We start from the raw sequence: 11,241 nt of genomic DNA on the forward strand, positions 1-11,241 counted from the left end.
CCCTAATGTCTCCGTCTGCCACGGTGATGGCTCCACCACCGTGGAGTGCTACCGTGTCCCCCAGGCTGCACAGTCATCCGCCACGCGTCCCTGGAAAGGCCCCAGGGCGACGCGTGGGCCGATGAGCTGGAGCGCGGGCACACAGCGCAACTCTCCCGGCAAGCACCTTGCCGGGGTCTTGACTTTGCCGGGCCCGGGAGCTTGCCGGACTCTGTAGCTTATCGCTCCCCGGGCCTTCGCCGGGACGCATATAGCGCCGAGGCGTGTCTTCTATGATGTAATCTCCTAGTCTTCCTGGCAAGCTCTTCTTGCCAGGGCCTTGCGTGAGTGAGGTAACCTTGAGTCTGGAACGGCCTTCCCGGCAAGCTCCGCTTGCCGGGGTCTCGATCTTCTGTCTTGTATACTTCGTCTTTGAATGGTTTGACATGGAGCAGGAAGGTCTTCGGCGAGCACGTGGTAAACCCTGCCGCGGGAAGCTGCAACCGCCCGTGCACAAGTTGGGGTACTGAGGTACCCCTACCTTAGTACACCGACAGGAGCCCCCGGGCCTGGGCCACACACGGTGCCGAGCGCTGTTGGGCCAGGCCCAAAACAGTGCACGGGCACACGCGGCCCACGGCGCGCCGAATCCACTTCCGCATCTGCCGCATCCCCCCGTAACGGCACGCGTCGATTGCGGCGTCGTGGGATGGGACGTGCCCACGTTCTTTTAATGGAAAGAGCGAAACGCCCCCCACTTCCCCATAAAAGCAGAGGAAGCAGGAGCGGTTCCCCTCCTTTCGCTTTCATTGCATCCTCTTCCTCTTCCAGAGATCCCCTTTGTGCTCCGCCTCCAAACCTCCGCCGCCGCCGCCTGCATCTCCAGCGCCGCCGGGCTCTTCGTCCCCCTTCCTCCGCCGCCTCCGCCATGGCCCCGAAGACCGAGAAGGCGAAGGCGGAGAAGGCCAGGAAGGAGAAGTCGGAGCAAGCGGCGAGGCTCACCGAGTACCGGAAGCGGAACCTCGTCTTCCCGCCGAGGCTCAGCGCGCGCGAGCTCTGGAACAAGTATTACTTGTTCTGGTCCAAGGGAACCAAGGCGCTCCCCCGCACTCGAGCTTATCCGGCCGCCGCCAAGGACAACTACCCCGGCGGGTACTATTTCTTCGCAGCCTTCTTCCACTGCGGTCTTTGCCCTCCTTTTTCTGAATTCTTCTGTGACGTCATGCACACCTACGGCTTCCATCTTCTTGACTTCACCCCCAACGCCATCCTTACCATGGCGGTTTTCGCACACATGTGCGAAAACTACATAGGAATTCATCCCAACGTAGCGCTGTTTAGGCATTTCTTCACTCCTAGAGTAGAGGCTGGCGCCCCCCTCTCCGGAGGGATATCTTGGGTTTTTCGTCTGAACAAGAAGGAGTCTTACTTGCCGGGGGAGCTCCGCGGCAAGTGGGAAGAGTGGCGTGCTGACTGGTGCTGGATCGTTGAAGACGAGCCGCAGCACTTCACCGCGCCGCGCACAACTCCTATCGTGCGCGGCAGGGACTGGAGCGAGCTGGATCCGGACGACGTCAAGCTCAACATCGCCCTCATCCGGATTCTTCGTCTTCGAGTAGCAAAGTTGTCTGTCGCAGAAGTAGGTGCAGACTTCCTCCGCCGCCGCATCGCCCCTCTCCAAGACAGGAAAAGGCCGGCCTGGGAGTATGGCAACGCAGCGGATATAATGAGGCTGCGCCCCAGGCTAAACTTCAACTTCACGTCGCTGGAGCTGAAGGGGATGGTCCGGGAACTGTTTAAGCACGACCCGGCCCACCCGGAATGGTTCAGGAGTCCCCGGGGAGTGGTGCCCCTCTGCAACAGCACAGCCAGGGACAACCTCCGCGCCATGATGCCTGCGTGCGACTCGCACGGCGTGGACCGCACATGGATTCCGCCCAAGCCAATAGACGTCCTCAGCTTCTTCGACAACCTTGTGGAGGTGGCGAAGAACAAGAACGAGACCCGGGGGCTGACACGGGACACCACGGACCAGGAGATAGCGTACATCGCTTCTCGACTTGAAGAGGCCGCTGCAGCCGCAGCGGCAGGAGAGTTCGGCTACACGCCCGAGGAGGCAGAGGCTGCGGAAGCGTCCTGCCAAGCGGAGGAGGCGGAGATCCGCAGACTACTGCAGCTTCCTCCCGACGCGCTCGCCGGGGTCCCCTCGTTGAGGCACTCCGGGATCCCCGGAATCGTGGCCGAGGCCGCGGCAAGGGGTGACGCTGCCGGAGGGAACAGAGGCGCCGCAGGAAGCGAGGGCGCCGGAGGGAGCGGAGGCGCCAGAGGGAAAGAGGCCGCAGCGCAGGGCGCTGGGTCCGGCAAGCCAGCCGGGGAGGAGGAGGAGGAGGACGCCGAGGCCGCCGAGGACTCCGGCGGGTCCACGGAGCTTTACGCCGACGACCTCTCCTCGTCGTCGGAGACCTCCCCGCCCCGGGAAAGCCCTAGGCGTTCCCCACTGAAGCGTCTCCGGAAGGCGGCGACGGGAGCGAGGGCGCAGGCGCCCCGGCAACAACCAGCTCGCCGGGCAGCGCGAGCTCCTCGGGGGAGCCAAGCTGCACCGGGGGCGACCGGCGCACCAGCCACGGCGGAGGCAGCCCGTGCGCAGGCCACGGCAGAGGCGCCCCGCAAGTCGACGTCGGGCAGACAGGAGTCTTCTCGGAGCCGAGCGGTGGCTCCGCCCGCTCCCCGGGCCCCGGCTGCCACAGGGGCTGGGTCTTCGCAGCCCCCAGTCCCAGGGACCGCCAAGCGCCCGAGGGAGTCTTCGCCTCCCGCTCCTCGCGCAGACGCGCCCCAGGTGGAGTATGACTTCTCCGCCTTGAGCGAAGACGACGAGGAGGAACAGGAGTAAGTATTCGAGATCTTACATCTTCTCAAATTTCGCCTTGATTATTGTTGAAGCTAATCTTGTTTCTTGCTTTGATTTCAGGACCTTGGCGGAGCGGGTGGCGAAGAAGGCCAAGGTGCCCGTGGTCGAAGTCGCGGACGACTCGCCCGCCGCGGCGACCGGGGACGTGCCGGCGCCAAGCTTGCCGGACCCGAGCGCTGCTCCGAGGAGCAGCCCCCAGCGCAGCCCCCAACGTAAGTCTGGGTCTTGCACTTTCGCTCGCCGGGCGCGCTTGGAGATTTTGTCTTGTTTCAATATCTTGACATGTTTGTCTTGACTTGTGCAGAGATGGAGCCACAACGGCAGGAGCGTCCGGAGGTCGCCCTCGAGGAGCCACAGGCCCCGCCGTCCCCGCCAAGGTCGAACTCCCCGGCAAGGGAGAGCGCTCCGCCAAGGGCGGGTACTCCGCCAAGGGCGAGTACCCCGCCAAGAGCGAGCAGCCCGGCGAGGGCGGCCACTCCGCCAAGGCAGAGCTCCCCGGCGAGGGAGCCCGCCGCTGACGACGTCCGCCAAGGTAGGTTCTGCAACTTTGTCTTCTTGGCGTTGTCTCTTTTTGGATATTTGCTTGAACTTCTTTTGCTTTTTCTTCTTCTTCTAGATCCTCCTCCCCCCGAGCAGATGGAGACGGAAGTCGTCATTGTTGAGGAGGAGGGCGCGCAGGGCGGCGGCGGCGACGCCCCTGTCGCCGAGGACACGACGGGAGCCGCCGGGCCAAATGCGCCAGAGACCGCTCCGGCTGCGGACGCAGCGGCCGGGGAGGGGGACGGTGACCGCACCGCCGGCTCGGAGGCGGCGGGAGCATCAAGTGCTGCACCGGCCACCGACCCCTCCGCCGAAAAGGAGCAGGCGAGCTACTATCTAAAAGCTCCCAACGGCGTCTTCATCCAGGTGCCGTGGGACTCTTCGTTGCGAGCCCCCGCGGAGGGCGAGGCCTTTGACGTGGAGGTCCTCGCCTCCGCGGGCTTGAAGATCGTCGAGGCGCCCGGCGGGAGCGACGGGCCCGAGGAGGAGAAGCTGCTTCATCAGCTCCTGGCCCTTTACCGGGCCAGGCAGGCGAAGCTTGCTTCTCGGGAGGCCCTTGCCGCCAAGGCCGCCGCGGAGATGGAGAAGCGTGCGGCGGAGCTTAGCGCCGCCAACCAGGCTGCCCTCCGCGAGGTGGCGGAGGAGCGTGAGCGGCTCGCCGGGGAATACCAAGAGTGGTCGCTGGAGAAGGCTGAGACCGAGGAGCAGCAGCGGCTCGCCGGGGTGGAGCTTTCCCGGCGAGAAGGAGAACTCGCCCAGCGGAAGGTCAACCTCGACTCCCACGAGGAAGACCTTGCCGCTCGGGAGCAGGCCCTTGGCGGGGAACTGAAGGAGGCGAAAGCCGCCGCGGCTGCCGCGGAGACCGCCAAGGAGGAGCTTGCCGCCAAGGTCGCGCAGCTGGAGGAGTTGCTGAAGGCGAGCGTGGAGAAGGTCGCCGCGCTCAACACGGAGCGCGAGAAGGACGCCCACACCAACTCGGAACTCCAGGTGTGTCTTTCCAAGAAGGGCGACGAGTTGAAGGCCGCCAAGGACTCCATCGAGGATCTTGAGCTGAAAGTCTCTGCGCTGAGGGACTCGCTTGACGCCGCCCGGGATCGGGAGACCAAGTTGAAGGAGGAGCTCCGCAAGGAGCGAACCTTGGTGGACAGCGCCAACAAAGCAGCCGAGCACTTCCGCCGTACCGTCGAGGTATGGACCGAGGACTTGGTATCTTGTGCGTCCGACATTGACTAGGAGCTGCTGGCGCTGAAGCTGGAGCATCTCATCTACTCCCCGGATCCAAATCTCCCTCCCAGCGCCAAGCTCAGCCTCTTCTTCAGGGGGATCGCGCCGGCCCTTGCAAATCTGCGGAAGAAGATCCCCGCGCAACTCGCCGAGGAGACTCGCCGGCTGTGCACGGGAACCATGGAGCGTGTGCTGACGAAGATTGTATACCGCAATCCCGGCATAAACCTCACCAACGTTCTTCGCAGCTTGCCGGCCGACGCGAACATGGAGGCTCTGAAGGAGCAGGTCGCCCACATCATTGCTAAAGTGAACAAGATCTCCAGGGTGGAGGGCGACCGCGTAGACTAGGCCTCCTTTATCTTTATCTCTTTTTGTTGCTGCATAGGGTGTTATGAACTCATTAGTCATCGCGACAAGTTATTCCTTGCAAGATATTATCTTTATTTTGATCAATAGATGCAGTGTTATCTCCCTTGTTCTGATCCTCAACTTTGTATGCTTCAACCCTACGCTTCTAGGGAACTTGCCGGCAAGGGGCCCTTGCCGCGGTGCTGAGTGCTGAACTCGAAGCAGCCCGCTGGCCAAGGTCTTACCGGCAAGCAACCTTGCCACGGCTAGTCGCAACGCACTTAGCTTGCTGAGCGGACTCGAAAACGAAACAAGGGCGCGACACTTGTCGCAGCTCACTTAAATCGTTGAGCGTGCTCGAAAACAAGATAAGGGTGCGGCTATCCACGGGTAGGTTCCTCCGCGCACAGGTTCTCCATACAAAGTGTGGTTGTTCAAGGAAGGCAACTTAAAATTTAAAATTTTGAACTGCTCAAATTCTAATAACTTAGCTTTCGTGATCTGTGCGTTCTCCGGTTTCCTTCCCCCCCGGCAAACTTGTGCGCGAGGAACGTTCCTTCTGCTTAAGAGGCAAGGAAAGAGAAGAGGGAAACAAGTATATGGCCTTTGGGCGTGTTATTGCTTACCGGATATGTGTGTCGCACAAGAGATGCCAAATAACACATGCAAATAGCAAAGAAAAGCATGGGAAAGGCAACTAGCGCAAAACACAGAAACTTTACTGATGCACGGGGTCTGCGCCCGGCTTTGTACAAAGGGTTACATGCAACAGCGGCAAAGCTTGTACAAAAGGTGGTTGCCGGAGCGGATCACGGCAACCGCGCCTTATGGGTGAAACTTGCGAAGATGCTCTATGTTCCAGGAGTTGCTCACCGGTAAGCCTTCTTCGGTCTCGAGGCGGACACCGCCGGGCCTGGTGACTTGTCTCACCCGATAAGGGCCTTCCCACTTCGGCGTCAACTTGTTGGAATTCTTGGCGGACTGAACATGCCGAAGAACAAGGTCGCCTTCCTCGAGATTCCTGGCTTTGACCTTGCGGCTATGGTAGCGGCGCAAGGCTTGCTGGTATCGAGCAGCTCGAACAGCAGCCTGGAGACGTCCCTCCTCAAGGAGCAATGCATCATCTTGCCGCAGTTGCTCTTGCTCGAGCTCATCATAAGCGAGCACTCGAGGAGATCCGTATACGAGTTCCGTGGGGAGAACTGCCTCTGCTCCATAGACTAGAGCAAAAGGTGTCTGTCCGGTGGCTCGATTTGGTGTCGTTCTGATTGACCAAAGAGCCGCCGGTAGCTCCTCTATCCAATTTCTTCCGCACCTGCGCAGCCTGTCGAAAGTTCTTGTCTTGAGTCCGCGCAGCACTTCAGCATTGGCCCTCTCCGCTTGACCGTTGCTCCTCGGGTGAGCAACAGAAGCGAAACAGACCTTGGCGCCAAGGTCTTGGACGTACTGCATGAAGGTGCGACTAGTGAATTGTGTACCGTTGTCAGTGATAATCCTGTTAGGGATCCTGAAACGGCACACAATCGATCTGAAGAACTTGACCGCTGATTGTGCTGTCACCTTTCTCGCTGGCTCCACTTCTGGCCACTTTGTGAACTTGTCGATTGCTACGTACAAGTACTCAAAGCCCCCGACAGCACGGGGGAAGGGGCCGAGGATATCGAGCCCCCAGACCGTGAAGGGCCAGGACAAAGGGATTGCTTGGAGAGCTTGAGCTGGCTGATGAATCTGCTTTGCATGGAACTGGCACGCTTCACACTTGGTTACTAGTGCAGTTGCATCTTGGAGGGCTTCTTGCCAAAAGAACCCTTGCCGGAAAGCTTTCCCGGCAAGCGCCCTTGCGCCAATGTGGTGGCCGCATATGCCTCCGTGTATTTCTGCCAACAGCTTCTGTCCATCTTCCCTGGAGATGCACTTCAGTCTGACACCATTGAGCCTTCTTCTGTACAGCTCGTTATCCACGAACTGGTACATACTTGACTGTCTGGTTATCTTCTCTATTTCTTCTGGGTCGTCGGGAAGTTCTCCAGTTTGCAAAAAACGGACGATCTGCTGCGCCCATGCCGGAGCTTGGGGCTCAACGGCAAGGACTAAAGGCATGAGGGCCGCTGCGGGAACCTCAGCTTCTACGGCAAGAACCTCTGGCTCTGCCGGAGCTGAAGGTCCCCCGGCAAGCTCGCCGGGGCGAGGCTTGTCGGGAACACTTGCTTCAACTGTACAGATCCGAGGATCTGCAGGAGCAAACTGTTCCTCAGCGTTCTGGTCGTTGATCTTGGGGACCTTGGCGGCGGCCTCAGGGAGACCCGCCGGCAAGTAGTCGCCGGAGACCAACTTTCTCTTCTTGGACTGCCCAATTGATGGCGTGACGGATGGTTGAGTCAGCTTGAGCAAGAAGGTCCCCGGTTCCACAGGTAACTTCATCGAAGCACACTTTGAAAGGCCATCTGCGATTTCATTCTGAGCTCTCGGGACGTGCTCCATCTGCAAACCTTCAAAGCGCTCCTCAAGCTTCCTCACTTCATCGACATAAGCTTCCATCAAAGGGCTCTGATAGCTCTTGTTAACTTGCCGGACCACCAACTGAGAATCTCCCCGCACAATCAACTTCCTGATCCCAAGTTCGGCCGCAATCCTGAGGCCGGCGAGCAAACCTTCATATTCAGCAGTATTGTTTGTCGCTTGCTCCCTTGGGAAGTGCATCTGGATAACATACTTGAGGTGCTCTCCGGTGGGCGCGATGAGTACCACGCCGGCACCGGCGCCTTGCAGCGAGAAGGCACCATCAAAGTACATTACCCATTCACTTGTCGCTTCTTGTACGGGTGTACTTGTTTCTTGGACTTCTTCATCGGGCGTTGGGGTCCACTCTGCTATAAATTCTGGCAAAGCTCGGCTCTGTATGGTTGAAGTACTTTCAAACTTGAGTCCAAAGCTCGACAGCTCCAGTGCCCACTCAACGATCCTGCCTGTTGCTTCTGGGTTGTGCAATATCCTCTTCAGCGGAAAGCGAGTGACCACTGTTATCTCGTGTGCCTGAAAGTAATGGCGCAGCTTTCTCGAGGCCATGAGGAGGCCGAAAAGCAACTTTTGCACACCAGAATATCTTGATCTAGCCCCCTGGAGAAGGGAACTTACAAAATACACTGGGCGCTGCACCATCTTCTTCCGCACCTCATCCTGTTCCTGCGCAGAGTTGTCCTTGTCGGGGCCAGAGCTTGTCGGAGCAGCCCCCTGCTTGTCGCTGGACTCGCTTGCCGGTGGTGTAGCCTCCTCGTCGGACTCCCTCTCCGCTACTAACGCAGCACTAACCACCTGGTTGGTTGCCGCTAGGTACAGCAGCAACTTCTCCTGTGGTCTAGGTGCGACAAGTATTGGGGTGGAGGATAGGTACCGTTTCAAATCCTGCAGCGCTGCCTCCGCTTCCGGAGTCCACTTCATGGGACCTGCCTTCTTCAAGATTTTGAAGAAAGGTAGGGCGCGCTCTGCAGACTTTGAAATGAACCTACTGAGGGCAGCCACACAACCTGCAAGCCTTCTGACATCCTTGACTCGCTTCGGGGCTTTGATCTGCTCAATGGCTTTAATCTTGTCGGGGTTGGCTTCAATCCCCCTCTGTGACACAAAGAACCCGAGAAGTTTGCCGGAGGGAACTCCAAATACGCACTTCTCGGGGTTCAACTTAAGCTGTATCTTGCGCAGGTTCTGAAATGTCTCTTCCAAATCTTGAATCAGCGTATCCTTGCTCTTGCTCTTCACCACGATATCATCCATGTAAGCCTCTACATTTCTGTGGATCTGTGGCTCAAAAGCAGTATACACTACCCTTGCAAATGTTGATCCTGCATTCTTCAGTCCAAATGGCATGCGTATGAAGCAATAAGTGCCACATGGAGTGATAAATGCAGTCTTCTCTTCATCCTCTTTGGCCATAAAGATCTGGTGATAGCCTGAGTATGCATCAAGAAAGCAGAGTAGCTCACATCCGGCAGTGGAGTCAACAATCTGGTCAATGCGCGGCAAGGGGAATGGATCCTTGGGACATGATTTATTCACATCGGTGAAGTCTATACACAGCCTCCATTTCCCGTTGGCCTTGCGCACGACGACTGGGTTTGCTAACCACGTCGGATGGATCACACCTCTAACTAGGCCTGCTGCCTCTAGCTTCTTGATTTCTTCGTTGATGAATTCTTGGCGCTCCACGGCTTGCTTCCTCACTTTTTGCTTGATGGGCCGCGCATGAGGGCAAACAGCAAGCTTGTGCTCAATCACCTTCCTGGGAACACCGGGGATGTCAGATGGTTGCCATGCAAACACATCGACATTCGCCCGCAGGAAGGCAACGAGCGCGCTTTCCTATTTGCTGTCAAGTGTGGCACTGATGGTGAAGGTACCACCACTGCCGTCCTCCTTGGCGGACACCTTCTTGGTTGCCGGCGGAGCGGCCATTCCCTTTTTACTCTTGCCGGTGGAGCTCGACGGGACGTCCTCGACGGCAGCGCAGCACTCCGAAGAGGTGCGGTTGCCGGAGTGGGCCCCAGAGCACTTGCCGGACTTGGTCTTCGTCTTCTTCCCCCCGGGAGCTTCAGCGGCAAGTGTATTCTTATCGGCCGCAGCTGCCGCATCCCGGTAGATCTTGTCGGCGCAGACAAGCGCATCCTTCTTGTCGCCGTGGACAGTGATGACGCTTATCGGCCCCGGCATCTTGAGTACGTTGTAAGCATAATGGGAAGCTGCCATGAACTTGGCGAGGGCAGGACGGCCGAGTATTCCATTGTATGGCAACGGAATATCGGCGACGTCGAAAGTGATGCGCTCAGTCCTGAAATTGAGCTCCCCGCCAAAGGTCACCGGCAGAGTGATCTTTCCCATGGGCTTGCTTCGTCCCGGGTTGATTCCTTGGAAAGAACCGGTCTCTTCGAGCTCGCCATCTGGAATTTGGAGTTTCTTGATCACAGCAGAGGAGATCAAGTTCAGCCCGGCCCCGCCGTCAACCAACATTTTGGTGACCTTGAGGTTGCGGATGGTGGGCGAGACCAGCATCGGCAAGCACCCGACCGCGGTGGTGCGGTCAGGGTGATCCTCAAGATCAAAAATGATAGGCGTGCTGGACCATTTGAGGAGCCTGCGCGACTCCACGGGCGGCTCCGCTGCATTCACCTCACGCACCCACTGCTTTAGCTGGAGGTGGGAGGTGTGCAGAGAGGCGCCACCGTCGACGCACAGGACCTCCGTGGCCTTCTGGAACTCCTGCTCGCTGTTATCCTCATCCTCCATGTCTTCGTCGTCGTCTTCTTCATCCTTGTCGCGGCCCCGGGGAGGTCGATCACCTTGCCGCTGCTTGGCCCTGCCGCGGCGTCCTCCCCGGCCATTGAACGGCCGCTTCTTGCTCGGTTCTCCTCCGCCACCTTGGGCCTTCTCCTTGTCGCGCCTCTCGTACTCAGCTTTTTGCTGCTCGACGAGATACTCGACGCGCTTGCAGTTGGAGAGATCGTGGCCCTTGGTGCGGTGGATTTTGCAGTATTGCTTGTCGGAGCCGTCCTGCTTGTCGGCTGCCGCTACAGGGGCAGGCTCCTTGCCGGAGCCGCCAGCCTGTGTTTGCTTGGCGGGAGCCTCCTTGCCGGACTTCTCGACGGCAAGCACCTCTTTCTTGTTCTTCTTTCGGTTGTTCCGCCGCCGGCTCTTCTTTGCCGGGGCGGCGTCGTCGCTGTCGCTTCCTCCTGCGCCAGCATCCTCCCCGGGGAGTCTCCTCCCCTCTTCCGCGCGTGCGCACTTATCAGCCAGAGCATAGAGCTCGCTGACATCCCGAATCTTGGTCATCGCCATCTCTTCACGCATGCGGCGGTTACGCACGTTCTGGTGGAACGCGCTGATAACCGCGGCAGGGTGGACATCAGGGATGTTGTGCTGCACACGGCTGAAGCGTTGGATATACTTGCGCAGGGATTCTCCTTCCTTCTGGGCCAAAATGTGGAGATCGCTCTCCTGGCCGTGGGGTTTGTGGCCGCCAGTGAAGGCGCCAACAAACTGATGGCAAAGGTCTGCCCAAGAAGAAATGGAGCCTTCCGGCAAGTGCATAAGCCAAGAACGAACGTTCGGCTTAAGCACGAGCGGGAAGTAGTTCGCCAGAATCTTCTCGTCGCGCCCCCCGGCAGCCTGCACCGCGATGGTGTAGACACTGAGGAATTCCGAGGGGTGCGTCTTGCCGTCGTATTTCTCCGGTACGTCAGGCTTGAAAT

The sequence above is a fragment of the Triticum dicoccoides genome, chromosome 6B, assembly GCF_002162155.2.
Source record: "Triticum dicoccoides isolate Atlit2015 ecotype Zavitan chromosome 6B, WEW_v2.0, whole genome shotgun sequence".
Taxonomy (NCBI): Eukaryota; Viridiplantae; Streptophyta; class Magnoliopsida; order Poales; family Poaceae; genus Triticum; species Triticum dicoccoides.